Source organism: Callithrix jacchus, chromosome 7, assembly GCF_049354715.1.
Source record: "Callithrix jacchus isolate 240 chromosome 7, calJac240_pri, whole genome shotgun sequence".
In the NCBI taxonomy this organism is placed as follows: Eukaryota; Metazoa; Chordata; class Mammalia; order Primates; family Cebidae; genus Callithrix; species Callithrix jacchus.
In genome coordinates this window covers 130,830,017-130,852,245 of record NC_133508.1, presented here as the reverse complement: position 1 = coordinate 130,852,245, position 22,229 = coordinate 130,830,017, and the positions used below count along the sequence as shown (strand labels likewise).

Below are 22,229 nucleotides of genomic sequence, written 5' to 3'. Positions count from 1 at the left end.
TGTGTACAGAGAGCCATTTGATTTTACCATTAGTTGCTTTTGAACCTTTGTTAGAAGCTCCAAGAAATGGTGAATTCTTAGGCAGATTGCATCCTTAACACATTTCTTTCAGACTAAACCATACAGTAAAACTGTTTCTTCATTGTAGGCTTCTCAGTGCCTCAGATTTTTGTTTTTGTTTTTAAGTTAAAGACTAAATTTTTAGAGCCATTTAAGTTCACAGCAAAATTGAGAGGAATGCAGAGATTTCCCGTATACCCCTTGTCCAGACACATGCATAGCCTCCCTCCTTTTCTTTTTTTTTCTTTTCTTTTCTCCCTCCTTTTCTTCTTTTCTTTTCCCTTGATACAGAGTCTCCCTCTGTCACCCAGGCTGGAGTGCAGTGGCACAATCATGGCTCACTGCAGCCTCTACCTCCATGTTCAAGTGATCCTACTGTCTCAACTTCATCAGTAGTTACAGGCCCATGCCATCAAGCCCAGCTAATTTAATTTTTTAATTTGATTTTATTTTTTAGAGACAGTGGTCCCACTGCATTGCCCAGGCTAGTCTTGAATTCTTGGGCTCAAGTGACCCTCCTGCCTTGTCCTCCCAAATGTGCTAGAATTATAGGAATGAACCTCTATGCCTGGCTCCGCCTCTATTTTCAACATTCCCTACCTAATGGGACAGGTTTTAGAGTTGATGAACCTACACAGACATATTATCACCCAAAGTCCATATTTTACATTAGGGGTTATTCTTTGTGTTGTACATTCAATGGGTTTGGATAAATGTATAATGACATGTATCCATCATTATAGTATAGAAAGGAGTTTCGCTGCCTTAAAAATCAGTGCTCTGCTTATTCATCCTTCTATCGCTATTGAACCCCCAACAACCACTGCTCTTTATTGTCTGTATAGTTTTGCCTTTTTCTAAAATGTCATCTAGTTGAAACCATATAGTGTTAGGTAGCCTTTTCAAGTAGGTTTCTTTCACTTTGTAATATGCATTTAAGTCTCCTCCGTGTCTTTTCATGGCTTAATAGCTCGTTTCTTTTTAATGGTGAATAATATTTCATTGTCTGAATGTACCAGAGTTTATTTATCCATTCGCCTACTGAAGGGCATCTTAATTGCTTCCAATATTTGGCAATTATGAATAAGGTTGCTACATAAACATCTGTGTGCAGGTTTTTTTGTGGAATGCCCTAGTTTTTCATCTTGATGGGTTATAGTATTATTTTGTATTCTCCATAAAAGTTTCTTTTCTTTTTTTAGCAGTTAGGTACATTTTAATGTTTTTATTTTTAAAAGTTGTTTCTAAAAGCAATACTGTATCATTCTGCTAAATACCATCATTTTACATTGCCTGATTGAAGAGGTAAGGTGTTGTCTGCCAGGCACAGAAGCTCATGCTTGTAATCCCAGCACTTTGGAAGGCTGAGGTGGGTGGAATACTTGAGGTCAGGAGTTTGAGACCAGCCTGGCCAACATGGCGAAACCCGGTCTTTAAAAATACAAAAATTAGCCTGGCGTGGTGGCACGTGCCTGTAGTCCCAACTACTTGGGAAGCTGAGGTGGGAGAATCACTTGAACCCTGGAGTAGGAGGTTTCAGTAAGCCAAGATCATGCCACTGCACTCCAGCCTGGATGACAGAGACTGCCTCAAAAAAGTTAAGAAAGAAAGAAAAGGTAAAGTGATAATATTTTTAACATATCTATTTCTTTTTCTTTTCTTTTCTTTTTTTTTTTGAGACGGAGTTTCGCTCTTGTTACCCAGGCTGGAGTGCAATGGCGCAATCTCGGCTCACCGCAACCTCTGCCTCCTGGGTTCAGGCAATTCTCCTGCCTCAGCCTCCTGAGTAGCTGGGATTACAGGCACGCGCCACCATGCCCAGCTAATTTTTTTTTTGTGTGTCTTTAGTAGAGACGGGGTTTCACCATGTTGACCAGGATGGTCTCGATCTCTTGACCTCGTGATCCACCCACCTTGGCCTCCCAAAGTGCTGGGATTACAGGCTTGAGCCACCACACCCGGCCTCTTTTCTTTTTTTTGAGGCAGGGTCTTGCTCTGTCACCCAGGCTAGTCTCAAACTCTTGGGTTCAAGCAGATCTTCCCACCTTGGACTTCCAGAGTGCTAGAATTACACGTGAGAGCTACTCTGCCTGGCTATATCCATTTCTAGATGTTCAAATAATTTTCCTTTAAAACCCTTTCATCTATGAGTATGCAAGTTTAGAAAACCAGGATACTAATATTTTGGGTTACTAAAACATGCACAGAAAACTATGTGCATGTTTTAGTAACCCAAAATATTAGTAAATGAATTTATCTTTGAAAATAAGTAATTCCTTTTCTTGTTGTTGACTGGGTATTTAACAAAATTAAATAATAACAATAATAATTCTTTTTTGGAGACAGAGTCTTGCTCTGTTGCCCAAGCTGGAGTGCAGTGGCGCAGTCTCGGCTCACTGCAGCCTCCACCTCCTGGGTTCAGGTGATTCTCCTGCCTCAGCCTCCTGAGTAGCTGGGACTACAGGCATGCGCCACCATGCCTGGCTAATTTTTGTATTTTTAGTAGAGACGGGGTTTCACCATGTTGACCAGGATGGTCTTGATCTCCCGACCTCACAATCTGCCCACTCCTTCTCCCAAAGTGCTGGGATTACAGGCATGAGCCATCATGCCTGGCCGTAGTTATCTTTTTTAAGTGAGATCATGAAATGATGGTTTTTTTTTTTTTTAATTGTGGTCAAAAGCACATAAAATTTGGTGTCTTAACCATTTTTAAATGTATAGTAGAGTAGTAAGTATTTTATGCACTTTGTGCAGCAGCAAAGATCTGTGTAGAGATCTAGATATCTGTGCAGCAGATCTCTAGAACTTCATCCTGCAAAGTCGAAACTCTACCCATTAACAACTTCTCATTTCCTCCTCCCCCTAGCCTTTGGTGACCACATTCTGCTTTCTGTTTCCATTAGACTGCTTTAGATATCTCATGTAAGTGGAATTACACAGCATTTGTCTTTTTGTGACTTCACTTAACATAATGCCACCCATGTACAGTATGACAGGATTTCCTTCTTTTTTTAAGGTGATAGTATTCCATTGTATCTATGTTCCACATTTCCTTTATCCATTATCAGACAGTGAACATTGAGATTGCTTCCACCTCTTGGCTGCTGTGATAGTACTACAATGAACATGGGAGTGCGAGTATGTTTTACATTCCCACCAATAATGCACAAGGGTTCCGATTTTTCCACATCCCCGTCAGCACTTTTTTTTTCTTATTTGTTTGTTTGTTTTAAGAGTGACCATTCTCATAGGTGTGAGTTGATACCTTGCTGTAGTTTTCACTTTCCTGATAATTAGTGGCCTTGAGCATCTTTTCATATGCTTCTTGGCCATTTGTTTATCTTCTTTGGAGAAAGTTCCTTCTTGATTTGTTGTTTCAGATTGATGTTTATTCAACAGGGTTATGGATTATTGTGAAGAGTGTTCCCTTTTCTTTCTTAAGAACAGGGTAAACAGGTTTGAAGATATTCTCCCAAGAGAGATTGTTGTTTTTCGCTTGGGTGTGGGTGGGCTAAGGCGGAAAAGGGCGTTAGCTGAGAGACTTTTAATGTATTAACAACCTTCTGAATTAGTACATCCATTTCAGATGTAACATAACGTCATAGCCACAGACTATTAGATCTTAGAGTAGTGCCACAAGTTTACTCCCTCTCCCCCATTGTTTGAAAATTGGGACTTCTTATTTCTTTAAAATGGTGATCAGGCCACTATCCTATGTACCCTTCATTGAATCCTGGATATTTTTTTAAAAAGCCATAAAGGTATTTTTTGAGACAATGGGGAAATTTGAAAATGGTCTATATAATAGATGGTAGTATGTATCAATGTTAACGTGTGCTGTATGGGATACTGTTATGGTTTTTAGAAAATTTAAACTGTAGTTTTTTTTCAGACAAGGTGTTGCTCTATTGCCCAGGCTGGAGTGCAGTGACACCATAATGGTTCACTGCAACCTAGCCTTCTGGGCTCAAGTGATCTGTTACCTCAGCCTCCGAAATAGCCGGGACCACCGGCATGTGCCAAGACACCTCGCTAGTTTTTGTATTTTTTGTAGAGATCTGGTTTCGCCATGTTGCCCAGGCTGGTCTCAAACTCCTGGGCTCACCTTGGCCTCCCAAAGTCCTGGGATTACAGGCATGAGCCACCATGCCCAGCCAAAACTAAAGCGTTTAGGGTAAAAAGTATCATAAAAAAGTAGGGTAAAAGTAAGTCTGTAACTTACTTACAAATAGTTCAGGAAAAATGTTTGTATACACATACACAAACTTTTTTTTTTTTTTGAGATGGAATCTCGCACTGTCCCCTGGGCTGGAGTGCAGTAGCTCGATCTCGGCTCACTACAACCTTTGCCTCCTGGGTTCAAGTGATTCTCCTGCCTCAGCCTCCCAAGTAGCTGGGAGTACAGGCGCCCGCCACCATGCCCAGCTAATTTTTTTGTGTTTTTAGTAGAGATGGTGTTTCACCATGTTGGCCAGGCTGATCTCAAACTCCTGACCTCATGATCTGCCTGCCTCAGCCTCCCAAAGTGCTGGGATTATAGGCGTGAGCCACCACGCCCAGCCTACAAACATTTTTACAAGCAGGGTTTCTTAATCTCAGTATTATTGACATTTTGGGCTGGATAATTGTGTGGGACTTTGCGTTGTAGGATGTTTAGCAACATCCGTAGGCTCTACCTATTAGACGTCAGTAACATTCCCCCAGTAGTGACTATCAGATAGGTCTCCAGACTTTCTGGTTTTTGTTTTTGTTTCTGTTTTTGTCTTTGTTTTTGAGAGTAGCCATTCTCACAGGCGTGAATTGATATCTCATTGTAGTTTTGATTTCATTTTCTTGATGATTAGTTGTCCTCTGGGGGATAAAATCATCCGCAGTTTAGAATGCATGCTACAGAGAAGGAAAAAGAAGGAGGGGGGAAAATATTTAGGTACATTTAGGAAGAGTGAGAAAGCAAGGAAATTAGAACAATGTTAGCAATTGATAAATATAGGTATAGGGTATATGAGTATGCATTTTATTAGTCTTTTAAATTTTCTGTAGGCTTAAACATTTTCAAAGTGAGGTTGGGGAAAATAAATTAGACTGGATTGTATAGTAATTGAATATGACTGGAAATGTATGAAATCTGTTCAAAGTTACGTCTCTTAATAGAAAAATGAGATTTGACAGGGCACGTTTGAAGTCAGTGATTAAAGAAAGTGTATTAGTTTTCCAGTGCTCCTGTAACAAATTACTGCAAATTTAGTAGCTTAAAACAACGCCCATTTATTTGTACCCTGATCTCAGAGTTTTGTTAGCTCAGAAGTCATGACACAGTGTGACTCTGCTGTTTCTCTGCTCCAAGTTTCACAAGGTTGAAATCAGTGTCACCAGGGCTGAGTTTCTTTCTAGAGCTCTGGGAATGACATGGCTTCCAGATTCCTTCAGGTTGTCAGTTACATGTGGTTGCAGGACTGAGTCTCCATTTCCTTACTGGCTGTTGGCTGGGGATTGTTCTCAGCCTTTAGAGGCCATATGCATTTCATGGTTCATATCTCCCTTTCTCCATCTTCAAAGCTAGCAACCGTGGGTGGGGTTCTTTGTTTCACATCTCTCTGCCTTCCTCTTCTGCCTCATCTCACTAACTCTTCAGCCTTCCTTTTCTGCTTTTAAGAGCTCATATGATTACATTGGATCCACTCAGATAAGCCAGGATGATTTCTATTTTAAAGTCGTCTGATTAGTAACCTTAATTCCACTTGCAAAGTCCCTCCTTCATAGTAGTACTTAGATTAGTATTTGAAATAACCAGAGGTTGGGAATGTTGGTGGATATCTGTAGAATTCTGCCTCCACAGGAACATATAATTGAATTCTAAAGGTAAAAAAAAGTAATTATTTCTTAAAATATTATGTTTTTATTTCCTATTAGTATTAGGTTTAAAGGTGGTACCAAAGAAGAGATTTTTATAAGAGAGCTATGATTATATTAATTCTTCTTGCAATAACTATGAAAGGAGTCTTGGATATTTATTAAAGGAATGAAAGTGGAAGTAGCTACTAACAATTACATTTGGAAAAACTTATTTTTACCATAAACACTATTCTTTTTTGTTTGTTTGAGACAGGGTCTCCCTCTGTTTCCTAGACTGGCATGCAGTGGCATAGTCATAGCTCACTACAGCGTTGTCCCGGGCTCAAGCAACTATTTCTCCTGCCTCCCAAATAACTTTTAAATGCATCATCTCATCCTCATTCTTCTGCTGATACTGTAATTCACATCTTCCTTTTGTCTAATTAGGCCCATTGTAATAGCCCAGACTACCCCTTTCAGATCTATCCTCCACATTGCCTCCAAAGTAATTTGTTCAGGTCTCCCTTCTTGCTGGTAAAATCCGTCAGTAGCTTCCCATTGCCTTTAGGAGACTATGCAGAGTTCTGAGCACCTCTCTTCATTTCTTGCCCCTTACTATATTGCTGTTTCATTCCTGCCACTACCACCCTATGCACCATTTGCTCTAGCAATCCAGAAAAGCTTCCTGTTTCCCAGACAACATACTCTCTCCTGTGTCAACGTGTCTACCCTGCCTTTTTTCTTTGCCTTAGAATGTCCTTTCCCCATTTGCTCTACATACCTATGCATCTAGTTTATTGTCTTTTTTTTTTACTTGTTTTTTAAGTCTCAACTCAAAGAGGAAGTGACCTTTCAGCAATCCCTCCTTAACACTCCAGAGTATTAGTGTACCTCTTCTGTGCCCCAGACTGCGAGTGCATGATATTTGGCATGCTCCTCTTAAGCACTTGGAAGACTGAAATGTTGTCAGTGGTTTTCATATTCTTCTTCCATCCCAGACTGTTCTCTTTGAGAGCTAAAATGTCAGTTTTCTCTCTGTCTTTTATGCCTAGGGCAGAGCAGATGATTAAAAAAAAATTTGTTGAATGAATGAATCAGTATATATACTTGTAAAGATACAGAGTTTTATAGAACTGATGAGATAAACTAATTCCTTATCTGAAAGAGTGTGTACACAGTAAATGAAATAGTATACATGAGCTTATGCTACAAACTGTGTTTCTCCTTCCACTTCTTCCTGCCCCTAGCTTTGCTCTCTAAAGGTACCCCCTCTTTAACCATTTATATGTTTGGATTTCCTGGTGACTGTGCCTCTAACTGCTATAGCTATGCCTCTAAAGGGAACGGTACACATCCTGGGAAGTACATAAGATGCTTAATTTGAGTACTGAAAGAAATTATTGCCTGGTGCAGTGGCTCATGCCTGTAATCTCAGCATTTTAGGAGGCTGAGGCAAGCAAATCACCTGAGGTCAGGAGTTCAAGACCAGCCTTACCAACATGGAAAAATCCCATCTCTACTAAAAATATACAATTAGCCAGGCATGGGAGCATATGTCTCTAATCCCAGCTACTTGGGAGGCTGAGGCAGGAGAAATGCTTGTACCTGGGAGGCAGAGGTTGTGATGAGCCGAGATCGCACCATTGCACTCCAGCCTGGGCAACAAGAGTGAAACTCCGTCTCAAAAAGAAAAAAAGAAAGAAAGAAATTATTTGAAATTTTACTTATTGTATACATTTTTTGGAAAGCATATTAACTTTATTAAGCTTTTTAAGTTCCCTGAATGCTTCTTGGAGTAAGGTGAAGTTCTAATTTTGTGGATGGGGGTGGGAGGGTAGAGAAGTGGGTAAGAAGAATGGTCAAATCATTGGTTCTTTATTTGTATGCTGCTTTTAAAAAATAAAGTTAAGTAGTCCCAGCACTTTGGGAGGCCACAGTAGGTGTATAACTTGAGGTCAGGAGTTTGAGACCAGCCTGGCCAATATGGTGAAATCCTGTCTTTACTAAAAATACAAAAAATTAGCTGGTCATGGTGGTGGGTACCTGTAATCCCAGCTACTTGGGAGGCTGAGGCAGGAGAATCGCTTGAACCCGGGAGGCCACTGCATTCCAGCCTGGGCAACAAGAATGAAACTCTACCTCAGAAAAAAAAAAATGAAGTGAACTACCTTTTAGTTGGGTGTGGTGGCTCATGCCTGTAATCCCAGCACGTTGGGAGGCCAAAGCAAGAGGATCACTTGAGCCTGAGAATTCCCTGTCTCTATTTTTTAAAGAAAAAAAAAAAAAGGAAGTTAATTACCTGTTTTTAAAAGTTTCTAAAAATTGCTTTTAGTTGACCCATAATTGTAAGTATTTATGGGTTACAATGAATGTGATATTTCAATACATGTTCCATTCCTGCCACCACCACCTCATGCACCATTTGCTCTAGCAATCCTGAAAAACTTCAGTTTCCCAGACAACATGCTTTCTGTTGTATGTCAGTGTGTCTACCCTACCTTTCCTCTTTGCCTTGAAGTGTCCTTCCCACTTTCTGTCAGCTACACTTTTACTTTTATACTGCCAAAGTTGATGATATTTATATTTTTTCCTATTGTGCAAACAAGTCTCCATGTAAGTATAATGATCAAATCAGGACAACTAGCATATCCATCCCCTTAAACTTTTATCATTTCTTTAAATTGGGAACACACTAAATCCTCTCCTGCCTATTTGAAAATATACAGTAAATTATTATTAACTAGAGTCACCCTATAGTGCTGTAGAATACTAGAACTTACTCCTCCTATCTAGCTGCACTTTTGTATCTGTTAACCAATCTTTGGCTATTCCTCTCTCCCCCGGTACCTTTCCCTACCTCTGGTAACCCCTATTCTACTTTCTATGAGATCGACTTTTGTAGTTTCCACATATGATTGAAAACATGTGGTATTTATCTTCCTGTGCCTCCCTTGTTTCACTTAACATACTGTCCTACAGGCTCTTCTGTGTTTCAGTGAAAGACAGATTTCATTGTTTTTTGTGGCTGAATAGTATTCCATTACTTCGATTGATTTCATATCTTGGCTATTGTGAATCGTGCTACAGTAAATGGGGAAGTACAGATGTCTCTCCATACTGATTTCCTTTCCTTTGGGTAAATATCCAGTAGTGGAATTGCTTGATTATATGGTAATTCTATTCTTTCCCATAATGGCTGTACTAATTTACATTCCCACCAACAGTGTTTAAGAGTTCCCCTTTCTCTGCATCTTTGCCAGTATTTGTTATTTCTTGTCTTTTTTGGTAATAGCAGTTCTAACTGGGGCGAGATGATATCTCATTGTAGTTTTGATTTGCATTTCCCTGATGATTGATGACACTGAGCATTTTTCCTTATCATTGTTTTGGCCACTTGTATGACTCCTTTTGAGAAAGGTCTATTAAGATCATTTGCCCAGGTGAAGTGTTTTTTAAAAATACCTTAAAATGTTTATTTTTATGTAAGAATAACTGATGATTTTCTATATTTGATTTATTATAAGTATTTCCCCATCTTGAAAATTCATTCAAAATATATACTTTAAACTTTTTATTTTTGTGTAATTTACAATATATATATAACAGATGAGTATAGTTGGCTGGGTATGGTAGCTCACGCCTGTAATCCCAGCACTTTGGGAGGCTGACACGGGTGGATCATGAGGTCAAGAGATTGAGACCATCCTAGCGAAACCTTGTCTCTACTAAAAAATCCAAAAATTAGCTGGGTGTGGTGGCACGCGCCTGTAGTCCCAGCTACTCAGGAGGCTGAGGCAGGAGAATCGCTTGAACCAGGGAGGCGGAGGTTGCAGTGAGCCAAGATTGTGCACTACACTCCAGTCTGGTGACAGAGCGAGACTCCATCTCAAAAAAAAGAGATGAGTATAGTCATAATTTTACACAGAATATAAATAAGTAAACATAATCATATTAGGGATTTGTGCTTATTACTATTTTCCTGAAAGAACTGTACTATCAAAAAACTTTGGAGACTACAGCTCTACATAATACGCTTTTATGTCTGAGTTTTGTTTTTTTTTTTGAGACAGGGTCTCACTCTGTCACCTAGTCTGGAGTACAGTGGTGCAATCTCAGCTCACTGCAGCCTCAACATCGCACGCTCACCGTCCTTTTCCTTCTTCTTACCAGGTGATTCTCCCACCTCAGCCTCTGAAGTATTTGGGACCACACACAAGTGCTACTGCACTTGGCTAATTTTTTTTTTTTTTTTTTGTAGAAGCAGGGTTTTGCCATGTCGCCCAGGCTGATCTCAAACTCCTGGGCTCAAGCAATCTGCCTGCCTCAGCCTCCCAAAGTACTGGGACACAGGCATGAGCACTGGGCCCAGAGTACCTCTGTTTCTTGATTTAACAAGTTTATTTGCTAAGTTGGTGTTAAAGCATGAATATTTAGTTTTCTCATGTCATTATCCCTCATTAGTGTTTGATAGTTGTAATTTTAATTTAACGTATTCTGTTGCATAACTTGGTAACCTCAGAAATAACAACTGTTTCTTATTTCATCCATTTTTGACAGTCTTTCTTGACTGTCCCCATTTTTTAGAAGGGACATTAGAACATGTGTTCCCTTTTTCTACCTGTTTTTCCCTCTCTTCTACTACCCACTTTCTGTCAGCTACTTTTACACTGCCAAAGTTGATAACATTTATATTTTTTCCTGTTATACAACCAAGTCTCCACATAAGTTGAATCTTAAATATGAAAACTATAAATAATATTATATTATTATGATTTGTTAATTCTTCCATAAAGGAAAATCTCCCTTATAAACCTGAAACGCATTTTCTGCAGCTTATAATTATGTTCCTTTTGTTATAGGAAGCAAGTAGAATTAACAGACCTCATCAATTACCCCTTGTTATTTAGCACATTACTACAAGGATTGTCCCTTCCCAGAAGCTAGACCATATTTCTGCCAATAGGGTAAAGAACATGCAATGTTTGTAAATTCCCTATTAAAAAGTTCCTTGTATTTAGAAATTATGCTTGCTTGCGTTTTGATGTTTCTAGTAGAAAATAATAATTTAAAACCTAGCCTTTGGGATCCCTAATGAAGTAACAGAATTATGACTTGACATCACCATGGGCCACAGTTTCTCCCGAGTGGTCAATATGCAGTTGTTGTCTTTTGCAATAATTACCTGGTTATACTTAGCTGCAGAAAGTGGACATTTCTTCTGTCAACCACCCCCCAAATCCAAGTGTCCTGAGCTTGTTCTGGAGTTCTGGACCATTCAAATAATGGAAATGACTCTCACCTTCAGGGAGTTAGTTGCAGGAAGGAACCTAGGCATCATTTGATTCTGTGTTTATAGAAAATACGGGAGGATTGAGACACTTTGGGCCAGTCTTTCTCTTAGGATCCTGAAATTTATGTCTTGAGACCAAATATATCAAAGTTAGTTTTGGCCTAAGATGAAGGACATTTCTAATTTTAATACCCCCTAAAATATGATTCTATAAATATTATTTAGTGCAGAGCCAACTCTATGTTAGGACTACTTTTTCTTCTTCCTAGGGCCAGGGTAATGACCCTGGGCTCTCAAGATTTCAACATTAATAGCAACTGGATCCTCTTTTCTCACACTCTATCAGTTCATTATAATCAGGGTACATATAAGCTTGTTTCCTATTTGAAATGCAGCTTTTGAATGCTATTTTTTTTTCCTTTCCTTTTAAAAAATTTTTGCAGGGAGTTTCTAATTGCCTTCTTTTTCTGGCACAATCTTCCTTTATCATAGCCTTATTTTTTCTGTACTCTCAATTATATTTCATATTCTGTGGTAGAATCCTCCTCCTCCTTTTTTTTCTTCTTACCAGAAACCTCCCTCCTTCATGCTTGCGTTCCCATGGTGACCAGATGCTTTTTCTAGGCCTGCTACACAACTGGCTTCCTAGGATTTCCCTGCGTTTTTCTCATTGGTTGGTGTCACTGTTCTCAGGACCCTAAGTTTTTCCCTGTCCTAATAATCTTCTCCTTCTTTAGAAAGGATGTGTGGGAAGTAAACTTTTTGAGTGCTTTCATGTCTAAAACTGTCTTTGGCCAGGCACAGTGGCTCATGCCTATAATCCCAGGACTTTAGGAGGGTAAAGCAGGAGGATCAATTGAGCCTAGGAGTTTGAACCAGTCTGTGGGGTTTTGCTGTGTTCCCCAGGCTGGTCTCAAACTTCTGGGTTCAAAATTAGCTGTGCTCCCAGCTACCTGGGAGGCTTAAGGTGAAAGAATCCCTTCAACATGGGAAGCGGAGGCTGCAGTGAGCCAAGATTGCACCATTGCACTCCAGCCTGGGTTACCCTACCTCAGAAAAACAAAACAAAACAAAACAAAAACTGCCTTTAGTGTACCCTAGTACCTGTTTGTAGTTAGGCTGGTTGTAGAATTCTGGGCCAAAAATAATTTTCTTATAAAATTTGGAGATGCAGCTAAAGTCTTTTGATATTCCCTGCTGCTGATAAGAAGCTAGTTTGATTATCAATCTTTTGTGGGTGACCTGTTTTTCCTGTTCAGGATCTCTGTTTTATACTTTTTATTTTGAAGTTTCCAGTGAAAACCTATAAATAGGGGTCTTTTATCAGTTGTATGGTTACTAACTGAGTTCTTTAAATCTTAAGACTTGGGTCTTTTCTCAGCTCTGGGAAATTCTATTTGTTTAATAATTTTTCCTTTCTGTTTTCTCTATTCCTTCTTTCTAGGGCTCTTACTAGTCAAATGGTGTGCCTATTGGATTGGCTTTTTATGTCTTTTCTAGCTTCTCTATTATTTTTATTTTTTATTCATGTACTCTCATTGTTGAGTTTCTCTATTTTATTTTTCAGACCATTTGTTGTCTTTCCTTTTAAAAAAATTTTTTTTAAGGTAGTAAGTTTTTTAATCCACTTAACAAAAATACAAGAGCACAAATCCACATTTATTGACTTTTCATTAGTTTAAATCCTTGAGGGGTACAGCATCACTCGGATTCTGTGTCCAATAGCCTTAGCAGGAAGGTTGCTTCGGAATTTGGCACGAACCATGCCACTGTTTCTGTGGGCCCGAGTTACCTTTCCCCAGGTAACTCTGGTTTTGTTTGATGTGCTGCCAGGAGTTACTGTGTTGTACTTTGCTTTGTATACATAAGTGCATCTCTTGCCCAAATAGAATTCTGTTTCATCTCGGGCATAAACACCTTCAATTTTAAGAAGAGCTGTGTGCTCCCTTGGGTTCTGGAGACCCCGCTTATGGCCTGCAAAAATAGCCTTGGACCACAGCCCTCCAGACATAGCTCCTTTTAGAAGTTCTGTTCCCAGCGGCCTCCACAGGAGCCAAGAGGGCGGGTGACTTTCTTTCCTTTTCTAACCACTTTTTAAATTCTAAGGATCTTATATTTAATTTAAAAGTTATTTGTTTCTTTTTTATGGTTTCCTGTTCATCGTTTATGTGGCTGCACTATCTTCTTCAGTATTTTGATTATAGCAGCTTTATTTTTTAATGTTTTCTTATGCCCTATAATTGTCTTTATTTCTTTCAGAGATTTTATTTTCTGTGTTTATCTTAGCTCTCCTTTTTCATGCTGCTGGACTTTTTCATGTGCTTGGTAATTGTTGGTTGACTATTCATATTTCAGAAAGAAGGACCAGCTAACTGGTGTGGACTTCCTCTGCTGTTTTAAAAGTCTCTTTTCCAATTAGACCTATCACCTGAATGGATGACTGACAGCCCTGTGTGTAGCATGGGATACCTTGGCTAGCCTGTTTGCTCTAGGTTGAGCCTGTGCTGGTCCCTCGTGCCAGTGGAGTACTTTTCTCTGGTTGGACATACGTACCCACACTAGATGCCTTTGCTTTCTGTAGCTTGTTTGTTCTTTCAGCTATCTGGTTTTTTGAGTGAGGGTTAATGCTAGGCTGCCTGTGATCTCTGTGGGGTGGGGGAGGTGGATGGGGGTGCCAACCAGGTACAGATCTTCAATTATTCCCACTGTCTTCAGCCTCACTTCTCACTCCTGCCCTCCCTTGTACCTGTTGGCTGAGAGCCCAGAGCCATCAGGTATTCCAGCTGACAGATTGGCTCTCTAGATTCCCTCTAGCATTCCAAGAAGCAGGTTGGCTTCCAGCTCCTTTTAGGTTGCCTAGTAGAGTATTCTGGGCTGTGGCTTTCTCTGCCTGCCTCATCCATCAACACAATTTCATTTGCGTTTGGAAACTAGAAATGTGTTGGATCTTTTATCCACTGGTAAATCTCTTACTTTTCTTTCTTTCAGCTGCTGAGGCTTATTGCTTTTTTTGCCTTCCTTTTTTGAGTGTGGTTTTGTAAGCTGTAAGTAGCAAACATACATCTTTAGTCTGCTGTCTTAAACTAAAAGTCCTGATGTGAATTTTAAACTGGAGCATCTGTTTTCTGAATGTTTACCTACCCTACTTATCTTCGTGGTTGCAGTGTCTATTTAAGCATTACATAATTAACTAATTAGCCGGGTGTAGTAGCTCATGCCTGTAATCTCAGCTATTCGGGAGCCTGAGGCAGGAGAATTGCTTGAACCGGGAGGTGGAGGTTGCAGTGAGCCAAGATCACGCCACTACACTCCAGTGTGGGCAACAGTGTGAGACTCTGTCTCAACAATAAATAAATAACATAACATAACATAATTAACAAATTATTTCAATAAAATAAGGCGAGAAAATTAGAGTAAATAACTTGAGAGGAATAAAAATAAGGTGGAACTTTTTTCCCCAGAAAATCTTGTATACAGCTTATTTTGATTAAAAAAAAAGGAGAAGAAAAAACTACTCAAAGATTGGGGTCCTAAAATTGGAATGAATTTTGTGGCTGATTTCAATGGATTTTAAGTAAACAATATCATTTCCACTTTACTCTTAATGCTGTTTATACTATGGTTTTGGTAATGCCTTTGTCCTATAAAAGATCTTTATATTAATATAATGAATTGCTTAAACATTTCACCAGCTATTAAATAGCAATTTGGTAAAATAGAAAGACTCATGAGATAATTTATTCCCCTAGGACAGAGACGGGATAAACAAGCCTTTTTAGTCTGTGATAGCAGAATGGTTTGGTGAATTTAAAAGCCTTAATTATTATGCTTTAAGCAACAACTTAATTTGGCTCTGTCTGATTCTTAGTTTTCGAGTTCTTCCTTTCATAAACTGTGTCATGTTGCTATTTTGCTGTTCATCATTTTGCTGTTTCTCTTTTCCTCATCAAAAAGTATTTACTGCTCATGCCCATGTATTCTCTCTGCTGGTTTTGATGCTGGGGGCGGTAGTGTGGGCTGTAGATGCACATTGGCTTTTTTTTTTTTTTTTTTTTGAGATGGAGTCTCGCTTTGTCGCCCAGGCTAGAGTGCAATGGCATGATCTCAGTCACCGCAACCTCCGCCTCCCAGGTTCAAGTGATTCTCCTGCCTCAGCCTCCTGAGTAGCTGGGATTATAGGTGTGGGTCACCACCTGGCTAATTTGTATTTTTTGTTAGAAACAGCGTTTCTCCATGTTGGCCAGGCTGGTCTTGAATTCCTGACCTCAAGTGATCTTTCTGCCTTGGCCTCCCAAAGTGCTGGGATTATAAGCAGGAGCCACTGCTCTCGGCCCTGATAAATGTAAATTTTCTATGATCTATTTTTAGTTGAGAGAGAAGAATGTGGAGGAAAGAGGTATCATTGGGTGATAGGGGCATTTGGGAAGGTGGGGAAGCAGATGGTTAAGCTTTGAAGGCTACAAATAGCAGAAAATGAGGTATTTGAGTCTTGCTAATGCATTACTTCACGTGATTTAGGAACGTTTTGGTTAATTTTTAAAAATACTGCTGACTGCTCTGTTAAGAAATTTGTATCTCCGAAGATTAATTAACCTAAAATAGATCCTGTTAAATCAGACTAATGTAAAAATGGCCTATAGCTGGATCTACCAACTGAATGTAAAAGTCATTCAGTTATATAGACTTCCCTCCCCAAAGGTGATGGAAATTAACTGTACAAAATGATAGTATTTGGTTATAAATGTCTTATGTAGCAAGTATTTTTATTGAAGTAATTTTGAATTTAAAGAAAAATGGAAGGCCGGGTGCCGTGGCTCATGTTTGTAATCCCAGCACTTTGGGAGGCTGAGGCTAGCAGATCATCTGAGGTCAGGAGTTCAAGATCAGTGTGGCCAACATGGTGAAACCCCCATCTCTGCTAAAAATACAAAAAATTAGCCAGGCATGGTGGCACATGTCTGTCATCCCAGCTACTCATGGAGGCTGAGGCAGGGAAATCACTTAAACCTGGGGGACGGAAGTTACAGTGAGCTGAGATCACACCACTGCCTCCAGCCTGGGAGACAGAGCAAGATTCTGTCTCAAAAAAAAAAAAGAAAGAAAGAAAAGTGGAAAGAATTATTGTATTATCCAACCTAAAGATGAATAATACGCTTTAGCATGAGGTTTCAAGTTGTGATTTGACTTGTTTCAAGCTTCTTTGACTTGTGAGCCTTACATTTTTCATTTACCAGTGAGATGATGATTGATAGGTCAGTTTTTTTCCCTTACCTCCCTAATCACAATTCTGGGAGAATTAATTCACTGTTCAAAGATGAATGCTTTAGCTTGCTCATAAAATGATATTTCCAAAAATTATAAATTTATAAATTATAAAATTATAAATTTTTGGATAACTTTCCAAAAATACCTTATGACTTTCTATGTTGGACTCTTGCCTATTTTAAGAATTTTTTGAAGTCAAATTAGTGAAATGGCTAATTTCTTCTTTCAAATTGATTATCTGTCTTTGGTATATGTTTATGAGTTGCCTTAGAGGAATCAACTGTTTTTTTTTTTTAGACAAGATGTCGCTCTGTCGCCCAGGCTGGAGTGCAGTGGTATGATGACGGCTCACTGCAGCTTTGACTTCCCTGGGCTTAAGTGATCCTCCCACCTCAGCCTCCTCCTGAATAGCTGAGACTACAGGTGCGCACCACCATGCCTGACCAATTTATGTATGTATTGTAGAGACAAGGTTTCACCATGTTGCCCAGGCCGGGCTGCAGTTACATTTTTATTTGAGGGGATGGACCTAGATAGAATACCACAATGGAGATATAATAGATATTATGTATATTTATTAAAGAGAGCCATATGTAGTTTTTTTCCCCTGAATCTGTAAATATTAATAAATATATATGTAGATGGGATACCCTTCATCTAAGCCTTACAGTGGGGTGGATATAGCTTAGAGTCAAACATTGAGCCTCCACTCAGAAAGCTGCGGGGATTCTGACATCGGCAGCAAGCTGCTTCAACTGTGTTGTCAGGGGTGCAAGTGGAAATATCTAGTTCACAATTTAAGATTATAACTTTGTGTTTCTGGCCAACATGGTGAAACCTCATCTCTACCAAAAATACAAAAATTAGCTGGGCATGGTGGTGCACGCCTGTAATCCCAGCTAATTGGGAGACTGAGCCAGGAGAATCGCTTAGAACCTGGGAGGCACAGGTTGCAGTGAACCAAGATCATGCCACTGCACTCCAGCCTGGGTGGCAGAGTGAGACTTCAAAACAAAACAAAAAACCTCTAACATACATATCAAGTATAGAGTTCCATAATATTGGTTAATATATTTTCCCTCTATTATTAAGGATGACATTTAAATTTTAAAAATGGCTTTGATAGTGAGTGGTTCAAAAATAAACTTTGGGTTGGGCACGGTGGCTTAGACCTGTAATCGCAATACTTTGCAGGGCCTGGGCAGGAGGATTGCTCGAACCCAGGAGTTCAAGACCAGCTGGGCAACACTGGGAGACCCTGACTCTATAAAAAATAAAATATTAGCTAGGTAGTCCCAACCACTCAGAGGCTGAGGTGGGAGAATTGCTTGAGCCTGGGAGGTCGAGGCTGCAGTGAGCCATGATTTCGGCACTGCACTCCAGACTGGACAACAGAGTGAAACCCAATCTCAGTCAATCAATCAATAAACAAATAAACAAACAAACTTTCAAATTCCTCTTATGAAGGATGCTGTGATTATACAACAAAATCTCAGGCCAGGTCAAGGTGTGATTTTTAACTATGAAATTGACCTTACACACAACCTGGCAGTTACTTTTCAAGTTTAGGATTTTCCAAAGTAGATGAGTAAAAACGCTTAGTTTTTCTTAGGTACCAGGTCTGCAACTTAGGAAATTATCTGCTAACTTACTGAATGAAATACCTGATTAAAGATCAGAATCTATTTAAAAATCAATAGTGAGTCATAGTTTTCCACCAACCTAAACTTTTATTAAAGCTTTATTATCATCCATATTAAATAATACATACTTGTCAGTATAACTTTTGAAAAAAATAGTATATCCTAGAAGAAGATTTAAAGAAATGCAGATACCTGTGTACAATTAAGATCCTGCTCATTAATCCTTATTTTTAACGAAATTGCATAGTGTATCCATGGTTCTTCCACTATGGCATAAGAAAAACACTCATCCTAAATTGTTGGTTCATTTGAGACCAATCTGCTGAGAACTTTGTCCAGTTTTCCATTTAGCCAGTTGTTAAAAGCAGTCAAACACTTTTATTACAGGCCTGTTGGTGGCATGGGCTATTATTAATGCCTGGCTTTCATTCCACAACAGTCCAGCCCCTCTATGGATCTTTATAAAAAAGAGGTGAAAAGAAATGTTCTGTTCAGACACGGCCTTCTAAAGTGACTAAAAAGCTAAAGAAGATGATTATCACTCCAGACTGCACAGCCCCCAGTATAACAATGAGGCAGTATAAAGTGGTAAAGAACAAGAGTTCGGAAGTCAGACAAACCAGGATTCAGATCCTGGCTCTGCTATATATGTGCTGACTGATCTTAGACAATGTGCTTAACCTAAATCTCTTTATAAAGTTATAAAAAATATGAAAATATTATTTCATGGAATTATGAAAATTAAATTACATAATATGTGATACACTTTGTGTATAGTTCATAACAGTAAGTTGGGAGAGGAAGGAAAATCATTCATTTCTAATGCCTTTAAAATTTTTTAAATCAGAAAAGAAAAAATTTGTTCTGCCAGACTATTACTAGGTTCCTAATTCTGTGAAGCTGTGACCTGGGGTAAAGGTTAATCTGTAGTTAGACTAAAACCAGTTTCATTACTAGCCATTATAGTATACTTTGGTATTTATCCAAAGGTGGGGGTGCTGGCTTTTTATGTGAAAGGCCAGAACCTTAACATGAAGTAGCAAGAAAAAGTAGTTCTTAACTTTTCATTAAAGTATAATATGAATATTGAAATGTATATTTATGCTCAAGAAACACCACTTTACCAGCAGTTTCTGAATTCCTCGTTTCTTACATTGTCATTTCCATCTCCTGACTTCTAATGGAAATCTGGTTTTGCCTGATTTTGTTTTTGATATAAGTGGACTCATACCTTTGGGGTCTGGCTTCTGTTGCTCAGCATTATGTTTGTGAGAGCCTTCCTTATTGTCATGTGTAGTTATATATCCTGCGTTTTCATTAGTCTAGTATTCCATGTATGAACATATCTCAGTTATTCATTCTACTCTTTTTTGTTTTTAGAGACAGTCTTGCTCTGTAGCCCAGGCTGGAGTGCAGTGGCATGATCATAGCTGACTGTAACCTCAAACTCCTGGGCTCAAGTGATCCTTCCACCTCAGCCTCTCAAGTAGCTGGGGCTACAGGTGCACGTTCACCACACCTGGCTAATTCTTTAATTTTTTTGTAGGGACAAGATCTTACCATGTTGCCCAGGCTAGTCTCAGACTCTTGGGCTCAAGTGATCCTCCTGCCTTGACCTTCCAAAGTACTGGGATTACAGGCATGAGCCACTGTGCCTGAGCCTCTCCGGTTTTTAGGTATTGCAGATATTGAAGCTATAGATATTCTAGTACCTATCTTTTGGGGAACATACATAAGCATTTCTGTTGGAATAGAATGGCTGGGTCATAGATATGCCTATGCTTTGTTTTCTAAAAATTATTTTACTTATTTCTTAAAATTGATGTAAATTGCTTGTATTTATGATGTACAATGTGATGTTTTGAAATATGTATACATTGTGAAATTCCTAAATTGAACTATCAATAATTAACATGCATTACCTCACTCTTTTTTTGGTGATAATACTTAATATCTACTTTCTTAGCAATTTTGAAGTATATGATACATTGTCATTAATTGTAACCACAGTGCTATATGATAGATCTCCTGAACTTATTCCTTCTGTCTAATTGAAATTTTGAATCATTTGCCCAACATCTCCGTCTATGTTCATTTTTTTTTAATGCCCATCTTTATTTTATTTTATTTTTAGAGGTGTGGTCTTGCCATGTCATATATGATAGAATCAGAAAAAAAAAAAAAAAAGATGCCATTTGCTGTGTGAAACCATTTTTTTTTTTTTTTTGGGAGGAAGGGAGGAAGGCAGGAAGGGAGGGAAGGAGGAAGGGAGTGAGGAAGGAAGGGATGAAGGAAGGGATGAAGGAAGGAAGGAAGGGAGGGAGGAAGGTGGGAGGGAGGGAGGGAAGGGAAGGAAGGAAATCAAGCAATGAGAGAGACATTGCCAACCTGGATCTAGAGGTTTACAAGTTGATTTCTTTTTTTTTTTTCTTTTTTTTGAGAGAAGGAAAGAAAAAAAATGAGTATAGGAGAGGAAGAAAGAGGAAGAGAAAGAGGGAGGGTGAATGGAAATATTGCTTTATTCTGAAAAAAATGGGTATTAATAATGGCCAATCAATGTTTCATTTAAACCTTTGAGTAGGTGTGATGTGGTATTGACAAGAATGTATATTTTGTGTATTTGAAGTGGAGAGCTCTATAAATATTTATTAAGTTTACTTGTTCCGGATCTGAGTTCGAGTCCTTGATATCCTTATTAATTTTCTGTCTCATTGAATCTAAGTCTCTATGTATCTGGGTGTTAGGATCGTTAGCTCTTGTTGTTGCACTGATCCTTTTACCACTATATCTTTGTTGCTTTAAAATCTATTTTATCCGATACGAGAATTGCAACTCCTGCTTTTTATTTATTTATTTATTTATGCTCTCCATTTGGTTGGTAAATTTTTCTCCATCCCTTTGTTTTGAGTCTTTGTGTATCCTTGCATGTGAAACAGGTCTGGATGTAGCATACAGTTGGGTTTTGGCTGTGTCTTTTGATTGGGGGATTTAGTCAGTTTAAATTTAGGGTTACTGCCATTTGATGTTAACTGGCTGTTTCATCCATTCGTTGATGTAAATTCTTCTTTATGTTGGTTCTCTTTATTTTTTGGTATATTTTTAGAAAGGCTAATACTGGTTGTTTCTTTCTGTGTATAATGCTTCTTTCAGAAGCTCTTGTAAAGCAGGCCTGGTGGTAATAAAATCTCTTAGTACTTGCTTGCTCATAAAAGATTTTATTTTTCCTTCAGTTGTGTTGCTTAGTTGGGCTGGATATGAAATTCTGGGCTGAAGGTTCTGTTCTTTGAGGATGTTGAATATTGGCTCCCACTCTCTTCTGGCTTGTAGAGTTTCTGCTGAGAGATCTGCTGTAAGTCTGATAGGCTTCCCTTTGTAATTAACCTGACCTTTCTCTCCGGCTGCCCTTAGTATTTTCTCCTTCATTTCAACCCTGGTGAATCTAATGATTATGTGCCTTGGGGTTGCTCTTCTTGAGGAATATCTTTGTGGTGTTCTCTGTATTACCTGGAATATCTTTGTGGTGTTCTCTGTATTACCTGGGGTTGAATATTGACCTGCTTTGCTAGTTTAGGAAAATTTTCCTGAATAATATCCTGAAGGGTATTTTCCAGCTTGGATTCATTCTCTCCGTCGCATTCAGGTACACCTATCAAACGTAAATTTGGTCTTTTCACATAGTCCCACATTTCTTGGACACTTTGCTCATTCCTTTTTATCCTTTTTTCTCTAATCTTGTCTTCTTGTTTTATTTCATTAAGTTAGACTTTGACCTCTGATATCCTTTCTTCTGCTTGAACAATTCGAGTGTTTAAACCTGTGCATACTTCTCGGAGTTCCTGTATTGTATTCTTCAGTTCCATTAATTCACTTATATTCCTCTCTAAGTTGTCTATTCTCAATAGGATTTCATCAAACCTTTTTTCAAAGTTCTTAGTTTCTTTACATTGGGCTACAACAGGTTCTTTTAACTCACAGAAGTTTCTTATTATCCATTCCCTGAAGCGTGATTCTGTTATTGGGATGTGCTCGTTCTCCATCAAGCCTTGTTCCATTGTTGATGTGGAACTGTGATCATCTTTAGAGGGAGAGGCGTTCTGATTTTAAGTATTCTCAGCCTTTTTACGCTGGTTTCTTCC

At 38.8% G+C, this 22,229-nt stretch overlaps 1 protein-coding gene and 1 pseudogene across 9 annotated transcripts in view; one reads left to right on the top strand and one right to left on the bottom strand.

Moving 5' to 3' along the window:
• DIPK1A (divergent protein kinase domain 1A) overlaps nt 1-22,229 on the top strand; it is a 122,750-nt gene that overhangs the window by 5,362 nt on the left and 95,159 nt on the right. The gene's annotated exons all lie outside the window — the stretch shown is intronic.
• LOC100391006 (large ribosomal subunit protein eL33 pseudogene) lies at nt 12,864-13,198 on the bottom strand (annotated as a pseudogene).